A 20,322-nucleotide genomic window follows, 5' to 3' on the forward strand; every position below is an offset into this window, starting at 1 on the left:
TAAATGAAAGAGACAAGAATCTGAGGTAGCTATAAGATCTCATGGCATAACAGGTTTCTTTCTTACGAGTGACAACATTCATTATCACAACTGCTTAACTCTCAGACTCAATTAAGTTTTTCAAAGTGCTTTTAAATTATTGATTGAAAGGAAACAAGGAGCAACCAATGGTTGAGCATGACTTTACACTGCAAAAGTAGCAGTAATTTAAACTGCAACCCACAAATGGGTGTTTAAAAAGGGGTATTTAATGGAGTCAGGTCTTGCCAAATAGGGAGGAAACCCTCAGCCTTGCAATTATTGATTTCTCGCTCATTTTAAATGCTTTTTATCCCCATTGCTCAGAATAACACACACGATCATTGCTGTCAGGCAGTAATGAAGTTTCTGTTCAACACACTCTTTGACATGAAAAAGTCAATGCAACAGCATTTGTCAAAGAAAATGAGATGCTACTAAATCCTTTGAGGCAGAATTTGTCCCCTTCCCTACCCAAAGAAAGTGAACAAAGGAAGCTGGTCTAAGGAAATTGGAGAAGGGGCTGGTGCTGGTAAGGTCTAATGTACATATATTTTTTAAAAAATACTTCTTGCTTTAGGTATGTTTGCAGTTAACATTATTTTGGAATTAAGGTTGGGAAATTCAAATTATTGGGTGTTCCATTTATTTCTGAATTCCATAACACCTCAGATGATTATAAGAAGGCTTGTGCATATCGAGGACAATCAGTTATACTCTCTTCTAGAACATGATTTCCCTCATTGTTTAATTCCCCATTAGACAGGAGCAGTGTTTGTGATTGGTAACCAATGTCTGCTGTAAATCCTTGGTTTAGAATTTCAGTCAGTGGATAGTTAAAATCAGAACTGTTGCTTGAAGCCTTATGTTCAATTTTATACCAAAACTGATGCATTTTCTATGACTAAGTTTAGGTTTATGGGTTTCAGATATGAAACATAAAGTCTAAAATTCTTATTTTATTGAGTTGTTCCCAGCATATAGTATAAGGAGAAGTACTCACTCTGATAAAGACCCTCACTGTGTCTGCATTTTAGTGATCCTCTGGCAAGGCTAGGGTAAGGATTATGGGTGGGAATATAGTTAATATTGGAAAAATCTAAATACACAAAAGGATATAATGTTATAAGGTTCTTTAGATTTTCCAGAGATAAATAGAATAATTCTTAGTTATTGCAATCTCCTAGTAGAAGATTTTTACCCAAGGTTGCAAGATCAGGATTGTGGTTCTATTTCAGCAATTCAAGAATCCCATAAAGGTGTAAAAATCAGGAAAAGAACAAATTTGGATTAGGCATTATATTCTGTTTTACAGCAGGATGATAATGATACACAAAAAATAGTAACATTGGTGCCAAGGATGCAATTAGGGCTGGGGGTTGTAAAAGAGAAAACAGCAACTATCCATTCTGCCCATTCTGAAAAGGCAGAAAGAAAACAGGTACAAGATTAAGGCCGAGGTCTTTATCTCGTGCATTTACATGGAGTGTCTGCAGTTTAAATTCTGAGCAAGAGTCAGGGTTCATGCTTTAGAGAATGTAGCATAAAAATCTGTACTTGTTGCTGGGTTAGTTAACGCCTTTGGCATGGGAAAGAAAGCTCAAAAATACCAATGGTTTTTTTTTACTCTTGCATTATTTGATTTCCTACACATCTTTACTGACTACTAAATCAAAGATGACAAGTGAGTTAACTCAAGCATTGGTCCCTAAACTTACTAGAGACTTGTTAACTCTTTCCTCATCTGTAACAAATAAAAATCTTCAAGACAAATTTGCAGGTGATTCTAGAGATAGATTACTCCATGGGGATTTTCCCAAGAGGCAGAAAACAGTAAGTCTGTTTCTTTCTGCCCAAAACCATCTCCTTAGCCTGTGCACTGTTTTCTCCTACTTTCATCCCTGCGCACACAAAACAAGACTTACATTACTGTTATGAAAAACATAAATAGCTCTAAATATTCATAACAGCTCTAAATATTTCTGTCTCTAATCTAAAAGAGTAAGAGATCTCGAATGAGAGACACATAGCTCCATGAAATTTTATACGATGAAACTTCACTACTGAAATTAGGTCTGCTGCTTTAAATCTCATCTGAGTCATGGGAAGCATCAAACATTTTGAAGGAAGAATCTTGAGGGAAAGCTCCTGAAAAGACCATCAATTTAATATAATGGCAAAAGTTCTGTGAAGATACGATAGCTTAAGGTAATTCGATTGAAAGCATGTCCTTAGAACAAGGATGTGGCTGCTAACTTAGCCTTTTGGTCTAATAGCACAGAGCACCTCAAAAAAGCCCAAATTCTCAAATGCCCAAAACTCAGTTTCAGCAAAATCTTTCCTTGACCCAACAAGTTGGAGATGTCCTGAAGGGCTGAAGCAGAGAGCTCTGCACTGAACAAATTTAAAGGGAAAAAGAATAAAACCTGGACTCAAAGCTCCAATGATTTAAATGTAGATGAAACACCCTGAGGTTACTTAGAAAAAGGCTAATCCAAAGAAATGACCTTCATAAGTGCCCTAAAGGAAAAAAAATTGGTATTTGCAATACCAAGGTCATAAAGAGAAATAGAGAAATAATAGAGAAACTTATATGGACACCCAAGATATTTTTCAGTGTGTGATCTCCGTTCTGTTTTTCATAACTGAATGAGATGATGAAATCACATAGATACAGCTGCAACAAAGCTGCTCCAGCAGCACTAGTTACAAAAACACCACCATTTATAAATTCATTACACCTGTTATTGAAATCCAACATATTTAAAGAAAAATCTATTTTTTTCAGAATAACTACTCCATGAAATCTGTCCTCAAATTCTGTTCCACTTGACAATAAATTGTCTTTATTATGATGTACATGAAAATTGAGCCAAGTCGCTCTTTTGTCTGTGTCCCTGAACTGAAAAGACCCAGAGAGTCTTCTTCATACAGCCACCCATTTTATCAGTCCACCGCCCTTTCTTATGGTGAAAACTCTCCGAGCCACAAGTACAGGCTGTGTATTCAATTTTGTACACCAAGACACTCTAGAGTGGGAGAAACCTCAAAATTTGCTTTGACACCAGACAACACCTCTAGCACAATTTAATGTTGACAGGAGTGGTTACTCCGGGGGTTGATGAAGGGAATGTATTTCTCAACCTCTTGGAAGCTGGTCTCAAAACATGTGATGGAAATTTTTATCATCAGATGACTGTAGGATGTTGGTACCATACATGACAAAGGCTGATTTTGATCAGTTTCTGTCACACTGAATCCTCTGCTATGGTTAACACAGCAGAAGAAATGCCAAGGGGCCAAGGAGTTACTGAGGAGTAAGTACCCCCATGCATAGAGACCAGGCTGTAGCTCCTCAGGATCAAAGCTGAGCTTCTTCCAGAGACCAAAATGAACTTTCTTCCACTATCAGGTCCTACAGGATAGAAGTTCTGTGCCTCACCAGAATATTATGATGACATAATGCACTAATCTGAGCTCTTTGTTCATGGATTATACAATGCATTTGCAGGCCTCCATGTTCACAGATATAAATAGCTTTCCTAGTTTTCTGAATATGCCACCAGAGCTGTATCCTTTAAGTCTTCATTGCCCATCTACATGGATAGATTGCTACTTAGCTTTGCAGATAAGCAAGACAGAAAAAAAAAATCTGTGTGAATGTACTCCATACTGAACAAGCAAAATAAGCACATTTTCATGATTTAGTAATAGGCTGAGCAGTAAGTTTTGCACTCATCTGAAACCTTCAGAAATGCTGAGCTAGGTGTCTAGCTCTCTAGACCATTTTATACATTATGAAAATAGCAAAACACCCACCTGCTTGCAGCTGTCTCCATGTCAGTGTGGAAAGTTCACTTCTGCTGTAGAATCAATAAAAGCTTCAAACACCTGACTCAGGATTTCTGAGATGCACTGAGAAGATTAAATAAGCAAAATACATTTTTACACCTTTTTTCTAAACTGAGGAAATATTTTGCTGTCTTCATTACTGCAGCTGCACTGTCACCCACCTATGGGGACTGTAGGCACCCAGTGGAGGATTCTCCAGAGAAACAATTAATTGTATTTATTTCCAATCTGTAAGAAAGCACATCCACAATCATAAAGCAGGGAACTCATTCAGAGGAAACTCATAGCAGGAGTTTTGGTGAGCATCATTCACAGTGGTTTTCATCATATGTTGGTGGTATGCAAACTGTTGAACACTCAACCTTTGCAACTACATGTTCATGACAACAGTGCTGAAGTATCTGTACATGTTTTATTCAACTAATTGTGCTCATAAGGAAAAACTGTCTCCCAAAGCTGTTTTCCATACACGTGCCATTAATAAGCTATGTCTAGAAGTGGATTATTAGATTTAATACCATGCAGTCATTCTAAGAAATGCTCTAAAATCATGCTGGTGCTAGTGATTAGGTCTTTAATGCTCAATTACATCACAGCCTTGGCTGAAGTAACTGGATAGTGCTGTGGTAAAAGTCTTGACTCAGCCATGTGAGTTAATTGCATAGGACTACAAAAGTTGTGAGTCTAACAAAGTATTGTAGTTTAAATGCACAGTTGCTGCTTTTTTTTCAACAAGGTTGACTGCAATAAATTCTTTTTCCTCTTTATTGGAATGGAAAAGATTCAAGAGACCCAGGCATTGAATCAATTGAGTATCAGACTACTTGGATCCTGCCTCAAAAGCATTTGACCACAGAAAGCAAACACAAGCTGACAGAGCCAAATTAAAAAATTTATGAAACTCACAGCCCAGAAGCAGGAGACTCATGTCACACTTGCTGTCCCCCTCAGGAGTCCAGCACCCCCTATCACCTGTGTGGGCTGGGAGGGCTCCTGCCCACAAGAGCTCTTTCCAGAGACCTGTTTCTGTGAGAGTTGTTACAGCGTTTGCAAAGACATTTAGATTATATGCATGCTTGGAGTACAGAGAGCTATTCCCCTAGGAGCCTTGATTTGTCTGTGTTTGTAAAGACTCTGGAAATCCTCAGAGAAAAAATGTGAGAAGCAGCACAAGATAATTCTTTAAGCATCAGTTGAAGAAGGGGAGTCACATTACCCTGGTTTCTGTCAGCTCACCGTCAGAATATTCTGACTTATTCTGATTATTCACACTTAGTTCTGTGTTATATTGTAAAAGCATAAAAACACTTGGAATACTTAATCTTTTTTTCCCCCTAAGTGTACGCCTAGACACATTTCAGCAGACTTAAATTCAATGTGTAGTTTTCTGTCTCTGAAAGGAAATCTTGCTGTATTTTTAACACATTAACTTCACTAACCCAGATATGTCTAAGTCTTCAAAGGGCGGAGAGGTATCAGATTTATCAGTGCAGGAAGCACTTGATTCAAAGACTCTTTTTAAAAAATAAAATTATATTAAAAGTATGGAATAAATCACCTAGTGGAGCAGCTATCATATTCTGGGTGACGCTAAATAGGGTGTTGGTAGGTAGTGATAAATTGGAACTTGATTTTGTGCCCGTGTTACCTACAGAAAAAACATTAGAACATCTAAATCTTACTGCACTCATTCACTAATCCTGGCTCCTTGCTTACCTGCAGTGAGAAATATAAGCCTTGAGGGGCAGGATCTGATCACTGCTTGAGTGCATTTCTATACACTCACTGCCTCTAGGAAAGGCAGAAGTAATACAGTCACCCCAAAATGTGCTGGAAGTGCTTCTGCAATAGCATAATCACTAAGTATAATTTAATTCTAATTTCAATCTGGTTTTCTTTGCCATCCAATTCAGATGATGTTTCCTGAGGAAAAAAAACCCAAAACATGTGGTTTCCCTGGCATATCTGTTAAAGTGGGAGAGCGTTAGAGGCAACTCCTTCCTCTCCAGATGAGCAGAACCTGATCTTTTCTCTGGAGACACAGAACATATTTTTGCTCCCTTCCTACCCCCCAAAAATAGGAAAACACTTGGGAAAAAAAAAACAAGAGAAAAAAAGAAAAATAATAAAGCCACATTATTGCCTGAAATGAAGCGTGTTTTAGAGAATTCTACAGAATGCATGTCTTTGACATACACATCTAAAATTCACAGGTTTAACAATATAGCAACTCAAAAACAGCAGGAAGCAAAAAAAAAAATGGAAGACTTCACTTCTGTTTCTGAAGTACAAACAGCTAAAGTTGTTTGTGATTGAAAGCAGGAGAAAATACTTGGGTTTTTTTCCTAATGCAATTAAAATTATCAAACTGCAAATAAACCAATATTACTGCTAAACCACTGGAGACCAATATATTATATTTTAGAAGTCTAGTTTGTCTGTATCATTACTATTTCTCCAGAATGACTATATCGCACTGTTACCAGAAATGGAAGGATGTCTTTTTAGGGAGCCTAAAATTATAATTTCTCCAGGTAATCTTGTGCAAACTTTTTGTACTTCAAAAAAAAACACCTTAATTATTCTGGATTTATCAATTAGCTCAGAGAGAAAAGCAGACCAGCATTAAAAATCATTTTAAAAAATATTGCTGTACACAGAAGGAGAATCAAATCAGAAAACAAGAAAATCACCTTTAATTTGACTATAGAATTTTGACAGGAAATTCTTGAGAGCTGCCAAGAATATAATTCAATTTGATTCAACCAGAAAGCAACAATTTTTTTGCCTTGCTAGCAAAATACTCGTCACTGTCTCAGCTGAAATGATACATTCACATGCAAAAATTCTGGGTTGTAGAAACGATAGCTTTTGCCCCCTCTAAAACCCAGAAAAGTGACAATGCTTGGGCTTTGTTCCAAAAGTGTATCAAAAGTGTATTGTTACCATTGTAACAATATTATGGCATGGATGGCTGAACTACAGCCTACAGGAGTCTTCCCTTTTCAATTACTGGTACAGATACAGGCAGAATGTCCAGGGGTTGTTCACATCTAAGGTCAATGTTCTGCAAAGGCAGGCTACTGTGATTGCCAGGCTGACTTGCTCTGCTAACTTATTACAGAGAAATAATTAATTTAACAGTTTTCTGTTTCTCTTTGTAAACAGTCTCAGTAAACTGCTAATGCTATATCATCCCACTCATGGCAAAAAACTTTGACCTGCTCAAAATTAAAGACTTACTCCCTTTCATACTATATACCTGGTTCTAAAAAGTCATGATTTTTTCCCCATTCCTCTTTTAGATAGTGAGATGAGATTTGCTCTGGGTGATTTTTCCAAAGTAACAGATTCTGACATTCTAATATCCTAAAAGTGTAAAATATTACATGCTAACATTCATCTGAGTCTTGCTGAATTTCATCTCATTTATTTCAGACAGGCACTGTTTGAATCACTCTTCCTGTAAAATGGAGTTTATAATCTTCAAAAATTTGATCTGTATTCCTTCTGGTAACTGGCTTTTTGGTGTCTGCTTATGTAAAAGTTCCTTATTGTGTCAGTATAACGGAAAGATTTTGTTGCTTCTCTCCAAAATTGAAATGCGTCCAACATATTTAAGTATTTCTGGTGTTTTACTAATTAGTATTGTTTTTTAGGTGGCAACCAGAGTTAGATATGTGAAAGAAAAAAAAATTAATTTTCATGGGTAATGGCTGCAATTGTGCTATAGTATTTGATATCTTTCCTAGATCACCAAAGATGTCAAATATTTGCATTCTTCCGAATTTGGTGTTTTCATAGTGTCTTAAAGTATTTAGCAAAGGTGTTTTTCTAATTCTGTCACAGCTTTATTAGACAAAAAATACTGTGACTTCTTATCACACTAAGATCAGTAATGTAAAGTTTCCACATGTCCCTTGGAAGATGCTATTTTAGGGTATGGGAATGTATACACAGCAAAACATATACGGTGATGACAAAATTGTGGTCTGGATACATTTTTTTTCATAGCTAGGTTTATTTTATCCTCCCTTCTATTACACTAATCTGCTTTAAAATAAAAACACAACCATCTGTAAAAGACAAAAAAGAGGTAAACACATCCAATCAGAATACCTTATTTCCTTCTTCTTCTTCTTCTTCTTCTTCTTCTTCTTCTTCTTCTTCTCTTCTTTGGGGCGGGGGGGTGGGGTGGGAATTTTAGTGGCAGATGCCTTTTACATTCCTGACTATCCCACAATGAAGAATAGCAAAGTCATTCTATAGAGCCTGATGTTAAGACTTTCACGTCTCATCTGACCTCTAACAGGCTATTTCTACCAAAGATTGCAACTCAGTCTTCCTTACTCACAGCACCTGGTGAGTTCTAGCGCACAGCAGTCAGAAAGAACAATGATGGTATGAGCGGCCATCCCATCGTGTCAATGAATCACTGAATTATGCTGAGTTGGAAGGGATCCTCAAGGATGATCGAGTCCAGCCCCCAACCCTGCAGATCACCAACCCCAAGAGTCACACCCTGTGCCTGAGAGCATTGTCCAAACACTTCTTGAACCCTGTCAGGCTTGTGCTGTTACCTCTTCCATGGGGAGCCTGTTTCAGTGCCCAACCACCCTCTGGGTGAAGAACCTTTTCCTGATAGCCAACCTATACCTCCCCTGACTCAGCTTCAGGCCATTCCCTCGGGTCTTAATCACTAGACTCAACTCAGTTGTACAATTAGACAAAAAACCCGCTGTGAAAGACAGGGAGAACAAACAGCACAAAAAAGCTGATGCCATTCCCCCTGGTTGTGATTCCCCCACACTTTCTAAGTTTCCCACGGTGTTCTGAAGAAATAAGCAAGGGTTAACTGGCAACCCAGATGCAATAAAGCTGGGAGTGAAGACAGAAGAGGATCAAATATATAAACAGTGGGTTTAAGTTTCTGGAGATGTAAATATCATTTATAATACTTGCCCAGAAGTTCAAAATCAAGCAAAGGACAGTAATGAACATCTTCAACACTGAACCACTAAATTAAATATGACATTAATGGGAACCATTTAATGTATTTCAGATCTGCTTTGATGGCCATTTTAATTAGATTGTTGATCTGCTGCTGACAGCATCAAAAAAACAAGGCTCGAAACACAGAACCTCATCAGATGTCCCTGGATCTCAATTTCCATGTATAATTAATGAGATAAGTCTTTCTCTAGGCACTGCTGGCAGGGGGGTAATTTGATTCACATGTAGGCACATGGGTATTCACTGGCAGCTCTCCAGACTGTGACCTGAGCCCAGTGGTGGGCTGTTACATCTGCTGTGACACTCTCTCCCTGATTACAGGGCTAATAGGTAACTGGTCTGATTTAAAAGTCTTGTTTGTCACTGCATGTAAAGACAAGAAGGTTAGATGAATTCTAATGGCAAGAAGGGTAAAGGTTACAAACACCTCTCATAAACAATCAAAATTCCAGCAGAACTAAAACCTTATATGACAAATAATATCCTACCCATTTTGATTTCATATGTAGGATACCGTCCTTCATCTATATTTCTAGAGACCTAAGGAAGTAAAAGGTTAGATTCTTTTGAACTCGAAAGAAAAAAAGGAAGGAGAGCAATTTTTTCTGTGACTGTGTTAGATGGATACTTCTGAATGACATTGAAATGGTAAGAAAAATAAACCTTAAAAGCCTTAATACCTCAAAATGGAAGCCACACCATAACATCATCATTTCAAGTACATAGCTAGTCACTAACCCTTTAGAAATACACACATATTTCAATTTGTAATGTAACATTTGACTGTCAGAAAGTTTTAAAGTCAGCCTGTCTGCAAAAGTTGTGGCATTGAGCAGACAGAATTTGTGCCACCATCCTCTGTTACCTAGAAAATTCTGGCAGTCCAATGGCTTTTACTGTAAATCTCCACTACCGCAATAGGCATGATTTAAGGAACTCTATCTTCCTTTGCTAGGAGAGCAAAGATCAGCTCAGTAATAAATAAGAATGAGACTGAAAACAAAGTGAGTAATTTCAAAGGGTCATTTATACCTTCAGTGCTGTACCTTGTACTTGTCATCCAGCCTCAATAAAGGTTCTGTAGGAATTATGAGCAAAGGATTTTGGAGAATAAAGCTTTCCATGTTGTGAAGGTATTAAAAAAAATGTCCTATATGCTATTTCATTAAAAAGATCAATGAAAATATGGCATGATCCATTTAGTCAAGTGAGAACTAAGTTCATAGCAAATCCATTATAAATATTAAGCATTCCAAACTTTCCTCCATTATTGTCTTATGGAACATACTGGATGAAATGTTCAAAATCAGTAGCAACGTAGAGAAGTTCACCTGGAAATCTCCATTAAAGCTGTCTCATAAAACAGAAACAAAGGCTTATGAAATTGAAAAGCTGCATACCTACATACCTCCTTCTGTGGCACTAGTGACATCAAGACCCTTTCTGTTTTAATAGAGTGCATTTGACAGCACATCATGTGAACAGGCTTCAGATGACAGAAAAAGACATGTGAGGGAGGGTCTTCAGGGTGGATGGCTGTGGGGTCCAGTGAGATGAAGTCCTTAGCCATTGCAAGCAGCAAGTTAAAAATCATCCATAACAAGTTGAGAAAAATAGCAATCCTTTGGAGATGTACTAGGGCAGGAGCTCCAGGTTTTTCAAATCCCACCTCAAAGATCCTGTTTGGAAAAGGCAACAATGTCCTATTGTCACCAATTTGCCACGTACCACAAGTTCTGGCTATTTAGTCTATTCACCACTGTTGTATACTCTTCTTTCTTCTCTTTCCCCATTCATTGCCTTTCTTCTTGTTCATTTGCACGTCCCTCTTCCAGAAAACTCCCTCTTTCTGATTTTCTTGCCCCTTTTCCACTCACTGTGCTTCTGCAGAGGATGCAGAGATGAAGGAAATACGTGAAGTACGCAGGTCACTGTAATGTGACCCTCAGAAAGAAAAGGAAGTAATTGTTCTCTTCAAGAAATGAGCAGTAATTATTATGCTGTGAGTAAAAATGAAGTAAGGGCTTGAATTGAGTTGTAATCTTTAAGACTGCAGACTTTGTGCATAGCAATTTATGTTTTCTTCCAATAAAAGCCTAGTTCCTCCATTTATATGTTTTTGCTTTATCTCTTCATCTTAAAAATCTCTCCCATTTGAATTTTCCTGACTTTAGGAGTAATATGCACCTACATGAAGTGCATCATTAACCCAAATAAATATCACCTGAGCTACTGAAGTATGTAGTGTGTGATCATCAGACTAGCAGCTGAAATCACTATTCAGTTAACAACTGTGTACATTATTCTATTGACACCATTTATTGAACAAAGATCCACATTTAGACCTGCATCTCAGCCTGAATGAGGGATGGCTGAAAGAGATGGAGCAGCATTAGGAGTATATTGCATAAATAGTTGCATTTTTGAAATTAAACACTTTAGGTCTGACATATTCTCTCTATCCTTTTTTTAAAAAGCAGAGGAAAATTAAACATCAGGCTGCCACATATCAGGTCTTCTCAGTTTGTAACTTGTCTGTCTAAACCAAAATTTTATTATTATTTAATTTTCTTTGTTTTATTTAAATGACAGTCTTTGCCATTAAGGGGTAGCCTATATCAGTACTTGAGGAGATTTTGCACCTCTTGCAGCTCCTTTTTCCAGGAAGGATTTCCCTCTGTAGACTGGCTTGGGTGTATAACTTGAATTAACCTTATCAACAACTGAAGGGACAGGCAGCAACAAGGCAAGTGATCAAGTGCACTTGATCAATGCTGAAGAAGGTCGGACAGTATTAATCTCATGAAGAGACTGACAGCCTGGGGGACTGGCACAGGAGTGTTAATCCCAAAGAAAACAGTTCATGACCCTGTATGATCGTGTAATTATAAAACAGGGATACGTGTAGCTTCTATGTCTTGAGGAGATTGTAGGCTGGCAATGTGAATAACTGGAAGAGGGTTCTGCAGCCTGCAGATGTAAAATAAGGATTTCAGAGGAAGCAGGCTCCACAACAGAGCAATTATGATCTTCACAACCCCCCTGCAGAAAGCCCAGCAGTCATTCCTGTCTGTGACTCTCCTGTTTGCAGGCAGACACTTCAGGAAAGAGGACTGAAAACTCACATGGATCAGAAGACTTCCAGCTTTCAGACACCTGACTTAACAAGTGCTGACATGCTGTAAACTATACTCCAGTAATGATTCCTGAAGGAAAAAACAATAGGGGGCAATAATTTGTGGGGTTTGCACTTTCAGTTTAGCTGGGTCTGTCTTGGAGCATTTGCAATGAAAAAGGAAAAGTATCTACATTTGGCACCTAGCATAGCATCTAATCATATAACTACAAACTACTGCCAGGAGATGAATACCTGTTGATCAATATATACATATTCTATATAGCTCAAGGCATGTTTTAGTAAGCCATTTTATTCCATTGACCTAATTAGAGGAATCTATGAAAGCCTTGAGCTATGAAATGCCTATCTTCTGCACAGGATGAAAACCTGTTAAAAATTCAAGAAAATCATAGACTTTCCAGTTAATTATGGTCAATTATGAACATTTCACATCTGGAAAATGCTCTCCAAGCTAAACTGTTATATAACAACTTCCCACCCAAATATCTGCTTTCTTCTGACCCAGTGTCAATGCATTGATAAATTTAATGCCCATGATTGCAGAAAAAGAGAACTATAAACACAGATGTCAACTGTGTGTGGCCCTGAATAAGCTTTTTTTGAATAACAATATTATCATATGAAGTTTATCAAGAAATATTTTTTTTAATGCCTGTTCCACAGTAGTACCAACAGATGGTCACCTTAAAAAAGCTTGAAAAAAGTCCCTGTCATTGGTCACCCCACTGGCCTAGGTTCATTATAAATGAGAGTGCACTCACAGCATAAAATATCCTTCAGTTGGATTAATTTCTTCTGCTTCTTCACCTCTCCTTTATCTTGCACTCACAGTGGGATCCCACCCACAGTGAGGGCATACTAGTTTGAAGTTTCTGTTTCCTCATTCTGCTGTCTTGCATAAAACCAGTGAGAGAGAAGACAGATCACTCTACTGGGTTGAAGGCAGCTCAGCAAACCACCAGAAAACCCCAGTTTTGGCAAAGTGGGCAGCTCAGTGGTGCCCCAAGGGTCAATGTCAGAGCATGCTCTCTTCACTGTTTGCATTTGTTTATAAAAAAACAAATGGGAAAAATTGGGCAGTGATTTTCTCTACTCGTGCATGCAGCTGGCAGTAGGAAGATGACAGTAAATCAAACAAACACATAGCTTATGATCTCTACTCCCTGCCTCAGGATAAGAAGGTTCCAGAAGGTTTTGTTTGATAGGGTATATGTACACTGGTATGAACTGTCCATTTTGATGACAAATTTCCTTTGAGCATCTCTGAGGAATCTACAGATATTGATTAAATTTCATAATGCCCTAAAGTATCTCAGATTTCTGTTCCCATATAACAGATGAGTAGCCTGAAGGGCAGAGAGAAGTTTTGCCCAAGGTCATAAAATGAGATATTGACAGGATTAAAAATAGGTCTCAGGAATCATGGTATGAGTCTTGCTTAAATGCAGTGCCCTTTCAAGAACAAGAGGACATATACTGCAATCATGGTTTACATTTCCCAAGGCTTTCCTGTATAAAATATACTATAACAACTAACAGAATGGAGAAGAAAATGTGCAGTATCATGCAGAGGCATTTTATGAGATTTTGAGAGGGTTTCCAGCCCAGTTCTTTTTATTCCTTTTAAATAAGTGAGAAAGATCAGACAAGAAAAAAGGAAAAAAACCACCAAGTAGTTCTGTTCCAGCTAATAAATGGTACCAAGAATTGGGAAAGGACATGTCACTTTAATCTGCCACAATTTTTTCTTTTTATTTGCCAAACATCACACCTAGGGAAGATGAAGATATCTGTCTTCTGCTTGTGACAGAATTACCTTAGGCAATTTTTACCTAAACTTCTAGAGCTGGTTAGAATGTTTTCCATAACAAAATTGAAAATGTTTGCAAAATATTTTTATACCTGAATAGAGAATGAAAGTGGATGTACTGTTTTTCTCCTTGCCCCTTAAACTTTTTCCTGCTCCTCTCTCCCCTTTCTACTTGCAAGCTGAGCAAGGTAAAATGGATGAAGAAAGTGAGGAAGAAGAAAATTAAGAGTATTTGGACAAAAAAAGAGGGATATGGGATTTTGAATATTGTATCAGCCAGTTAGGAAAAAAAAACCCTCTAGGAATGAAATATTACAGGAATTAATGTCTTGAATAATGTTTTTCATTGCATTCATACTTGAAAATGGCAAAAAGTGTCAGGCTATATGAATCTTAAGATGAAAATATAAATCAGTAATGCTACAAGTTGGGTTTTTTTTCTTGATATACAATGTTTCCAGAAAATTATTGTTTTGCTATTATGTCCTTAATTATGATTACCTGGTGTTATTCTCTTCTTAAATTTGAAAGTAGAATCTTATCGTAACATAGATTTAAGTTTATGAATTGAGAGTAGTTCTACTAATGCTTCTAAGTTTTTGAAAATGACAAATGTGATTCACCACCCCATTAAACCTCTATAACAAAGTGACGAATCAGGCCTGGTGTTTTAAACTAGGCATCATTTCTGGAAACTGCAGGCAACTTGTGCAGCCCTGCTAAGTCCAGTAAGTGGCTTCCATTAGTTTTAGGACATGGCAGCCTGCAGTCTCCTGTCAGGCTGGATGGTGTCTTTTGGAGGGACTGGATCCCACTGGGGTCATGCCATGTCTCTCACTGAGCATCAGCTGCAGCCAGTGCTCTACTTCCTCCCTAAACTGCTGTGTTTGGGGTATTCAAAAATGCAAGGTGCAATGGATCTACAGTGCCATGTTTATGGCTTCTCAGGGATAGCGCAAGGGATCAGGACTTAAAGGGTAGTGGGATACAGTGACACCTCTGCTCCCTCCTTTTGTTTCAATGACCAATTCCATTATCTGTGTTATTTTCTATCCAAACTTGCATGAAATCACTGCAAAAAAATATTACCTCTTCATCTTACTCCAGCTGGAATGCAAAAATAATTTGATTTGCATTACTTACTTACTGTATCACTTGTGATAAATGTTGTGAGGATCACAAAGAGAGAGTAGAGATTGGAGCACATGTAGGATCACAGACTGGGACAGCTGGGTTTGCTTTCTCCAGATTAGAGATGACAAAGGGAGATTTAATTGCTATCCTCCCCTACCCAAAGGGGAGAAAACAAAATTTTAGACTCTTCACAGAAGGGCACAATGAAGAGAAGAGGTGGCAGTCACAAGTTGCAAGGAAATTTCAAATGGATATGAGGAAAAATGCCCCATGAGTGTGGTTCAATGCAAGAACAGATTGCCCAGAGAATCTGGGTATCTCTATTCTTTCCAAATTTCAGCTGGGAATATCTCTGTGCAAGCTGCTCTGACATTGAGGTTGGCCCTATTTTGAGCAGGGGCTGGACAAAAAACCTACAAAGAACTCCTTTAATGTATATTCTGATTATTTTTTGGGAAAGCACCTATTTTGAAGATGAAAATGAGTAAAGGGAAATACCATTTTAAAGTATGTTTTTCACTTACACCTTGAATATAAGGGGTTGCAAAGAGCACAACAGTAAGAGAAGTTATTTTTTAAAGTGTGGGAAGGAGCAATTAAGGTTTTATAGCCTCTGCATTTGCTAAGCCCAAGCATTGCCTACATGGCTTTCAAAGCAGAGATTCACAAAGCAAACACTTTGCTACATTAAAGATTCCCTAGACTACCATCACCTTTTGTTTCTAATCAACATAAGAAGCTTATCAAAATTTATCAATAAAGCAGGTGATGAATCCCCATGTGAAGTATAATGCAAGCAGGGGTTAATTAGAAAAGGGAAAGGTGAAGTTGCAAACCTGTCCTTATGTAAATCCAGATCCCTGACTCTGTAAATTAGGGATGAGGGCTTTGGAAGCATCACCTGCAGTTTTGGCTATCAGCTAAGCTGTGCACTTCTTTTCAATTATTGCAAAGCCCAGTCAGAAAGGTTTGGAAGACAGTGCTCAGCAAGACTTTCTGAGGAAAGACTATTTTGGAATCATGCAGGGTAGGATGAAAACTGGGATTTGGAAAACTAAGCAACCATCTGTGCCAAACTTTTAAAAAAATCACATCAAGGAACATCTACCTCAGCTTTTATCTGGATGTTAGTCCATGCGCTCATAGCAAAGCATTTATTCTGCTAAACAATTTTTATTCCCATTGCTGATATCATTCCTGTAGCCAAGAGGAGTCTAGAGATATAGGATATTGACAGGGAAAAACTGAAATATGAGGAAACTCAGGAAAACATGACATGAACTCCAAGTTAGTGGTGAGAATGAGATAATCAAAATCTTTGGTAGGGAACTCTTCCAGACTTATTATCTTATATTATTCCTAATCTTAAATAACTTTGAAATGACAGCCACTTTAGAACAAACTATCCTCCCCTCATGTGAGAAACTCCTAGATTCTAAATGTGTGAGAAAGCAAGATTTAGCAAGTCATTTTCCAGCTCTAACTGGAGCATTCAGACACTCCTTTCCTTCATTATACATTAAGGTCCTCTGTTGTACTTGCTAGAACATAAACAAGAATGTCAAGCCTAGCTCAGAGTTTTATGTAAAATGATTTATAGGATGGAATTGGTTGGGACTATTATCAGAAGAAATCCCAGAGACTTTCTCATGGCCAATAGAAATACATAAAATTGGGTAGCCCCAGGGGTGCACATAACCTTAAGTGACCTGGTGTCTGTGCTGCTTCTTACTGACATTATCCCACATCAATGCAAATTTGTAAATGTGGATTCATGATGTGAATTCATTGGTTGCATTACTGCTGATTTATTGCTGTTCATAAAAAGAGGACAGTCCCCAGCTAGACTTAAATGGCCTCCAGGAGCTCCTTACTGCGTGCTCTGCTACAGGGCAAGCAGGGTGAGACTTCACATCACCCTTGGGGTCAGTAAAAGTTGGGGGAATATGGGAACTCACTCTGCTGTTCAAGCGTTTGCTCTGCGTTGACAGAAAACAATGTCCAGTAACTCTTTTAATCCCCTCTTAGCTTGGTTAGGGTTTTCCGTACTTATTCAAGCTGGAGGCAAGGTTTCATCATGGAAAACATTTCAATGGGATGTTTTCTTACTTGCAGCAGCACAAAAACCCTGGAATTAAATTGTGAGCCTCTCCAGCAATTCTGTATATTCAGGTATATACATTCATTGATACATATCAATGTTTATTTTTGGCCTCCTTCCACACACAGCACACCAATGAGATGGACTGTTGACAAAAAAAAGTAGAAAAATGACAGTTTGAGGGAGACCTCTGTGTCAGAGATATCACAATCTAAGGAATTATGATTGAAAATTAGTATTCTTAGGCCGTATACATGGTTCTATTGTAAATATTTACATAAAAGTACATGAATGTGTAGACATAATGCTTTTTCATTAAAATCACCCACATTTTAAAGTCCTAAATGCCTGTAAACCCCTGCCTCTATGCAGCTTTATTCTTTTTCCATTCTTCCAGGAAAGAAAATAAATGGGATTTTTCTAGGGTGATATATGTCACTTCTCAATCACCTGAGCACAACCAGTTGTCTCCATTTCATGGGAGATAAATAAAGACTTTGTATGTGCCTTAAGTACCATCAATCAGAAGCCTATTTGATTCAGTGCTTTACACATCACAGCTCTCACTTTTTCTGCCCTGGACTGCAAAGTGTTTCCTTCCTAAGAAGACAATGTTGCCTCTGTCACAGGGGACAGATTTTGCACAGACTCTGCACCTTGAGCTTAAGATAACTTTTCCGAAAGGATTTAATCTCTTTTCAGAGTGTCTTTTCCTGCGGTAAAGACCTGCTCAGTTTAAAAATTTCTCATTGCTTTTAGGATTTTAGGCAATTTCAAAGCCTGTGTACTCCACACACATAGCTACTACCTATGTTTAAAATATTACAGCTGTCATTGGAAGCTACCTTTCAATCAGTGTTAGTCAGCATAAAGTGACAGAACAACTCTGCAGGCATTTATCCTTCCATTTGCTGCTCAGTAGTACATTATTCTCTGTTCAGTCCTTTTGAACAAAGTAAAAAAAAAAAGGATTGTATAATGTGCCTTTCCTTGGGAAATGTAGTACTATTATTGATGGCTTATTATTAAAATGTGTTAATGGGTTTTCTTTTTTCATACAAGTCTTGATGCTGAACACATATTCCCATAATGAGTTTTTTGGAAATCACATAGCGTCAGACAAAAAGTATGAGTAACATTTCTGCTACCATTTTCTATCATAGTGTTGTGACAAAACCATGAGATTCCTTAGACTTTCTGGGCTAAACTTATAGCATCTATTCTGATACTGACTTTGCTTGTGAGCTGATTTTAGTATAGCATGGAACCATTCAGTTCTGGTGTCTGCAGAAGTATTGCATAATTTTACATTGAGGATAGAAAAAAGGTCTCTCACCCAAAAAAAGGACCTGTGCTTAAATATGCACACATTAAAAGAAATTATTAATAGAAGAAAAAAAAAAAAGAGAGAGTTAGAAAACTGGACTTGAACGTATAAATCATCGTGTCTACATGGAGACTTTGCTTGGACTCCTTTCCCATTCAAACCCTTGGTCTCTGCAGGGTGAAGACCTCCCAGAGCAGACTGTGATTCTTTCTTTATTGGGGGCACTTAAGAATGTGGCGAAATGCCTGTAATAACCACAAGAAAAAGGTTATACAGAGTCTGATTCTGCAGAATGCATCCACTAACACCAAGACAAAAATGGTTTTGTTTCCTTAAGCCTTCCCTGATCCAAGGGTCTCTGTATGGGAATTGAAGCACTTCCTCGCACTTTTATTTTAATAACTATCAACAAAATCTATTACGAAGAAAACTCACATTAGGTTTGATTTTTTTTTTAATTTAGTACTTCATATTTTAAATATTTAAATATTTTAAATCTTATCACAATAATTTTTGGATCATTATGGATGGAATGTCTTTTGGCTTATTGCAGGGAAAAGAGGATCTGTTGGCTGTTTGGAGAGGAATCTCATATAATCCTCAATTAATATTCCAGGAAAGGTTTTGGCTGTCAATGTATTCTCATCAGTCTAAAGGTCTCCTTTTTTTCTCCTTTTGAATTGACATAACTAATGACAAGTAGCAGTAAAGCTTTGAAGACGAAAGCCACTTCAGTCCTTTACAGCTGGCAATTGCACTGCCTTCATATTCTTATGCAGGAAGTTAAAAAAACTCAGAGCACAAAGAAAAGTTAGCATCCAGGAGGTGTGATTTATCTGCTTCTGGCTCCTGCACTCATCTGCTGTCAGGATTAGAAGATGTTTGTAGCTGCAGCTTTCAAGACACAAATTAACTGCGAAGTCTTCACTGAAGACTCCCAGCTAAAAGCTGGAGAGGTGGAAGGGCTGGGCAGAGGATATGGAGCAGAGGGTCTGGAGAGGCAGGGGAAACCCAGCAAGAGATTAGTGTCTTTTAAATATCACAGCTGGTTGGGGGAAATTGTAGGTAACAAAATACTTTTAGATAATTCCACTGCTCTCTCCAGTAAGCTATTGCTATAAATTTCTCACCATTTGAAAGGGATGGAAAAGACTGAACTCTTCAAGGTTGTGCCAGATAGTCTCAGCAGGATATGCTTCTTAGTGCCTGGCTTGCAGTAAACATAGGCTATTGACAGAAAATATATCCAATATGGAAAGAAATGCTTAAATTGTCCCTCACCAAAAAAACAGAACCTCATCTAAGAAATTCATAGAAAATGTCTGGAGAAGGATTCTGTAAGAGAAAAAATGTTTACATGCTGACTGCACTTCCTTTGCCAAGGTCTCTGGTAAGCTGGGAACACTAGGCAAACCTCTGGCACTGCCTGCAGACATGGGTTCTGTCACAATGCTCCCTGGGCCCATTGTGGTGAGAAACCATCCCACATCAGCACAGAGCAGTGCCTGGAGAGGCACTGGCTGAGCAAAATTGCTCTGGCACCAGTCTCCTCAGAGTGCATTTACCAGTATTTCTCATTGCCCTCAAACATCCACCCCAAGAAGGGCCCTTTTGCTTCTTGTCCATGTCAGCTGTTTATCTATTACAGAATGCATGTACACAGAAGAAAAATAAATTATATTGGGTTTTTTTTAGATCTCCTTTAGTCCTTTAGATCTCCTTAGAGTCCTTCCCTGACTCATTTATCTCTTACTTACACTTCAATTCTTCCTTTACCTCTGATTAGTTTTCCCAAAATTTCCAACAAGCAAGTAAGTATTCAGCAGGTGGCAAATTCTACCCTTAAAATCCCAAACACCCACACACCAGCTACCAGGCGAAATTAAACCAGGGCAGGAAAGAAAAGTTATGAAAATTCTAAACAGTGT

This window comes from Passer domesticus, chromosome 3 (assembly GCF_036417665.1).
Source record: "Passer domesticus isolate bPasDom1 chromosome 3, bPasDom1.hap1, whole genome shotgun sequence".
NCBI classification, from domain to species: domain Eukaryota; kingdom Metazoa; phylum Chordata; class Aves; order Passeriformes; family Passeridae; genus Passer; species Passer domesticus.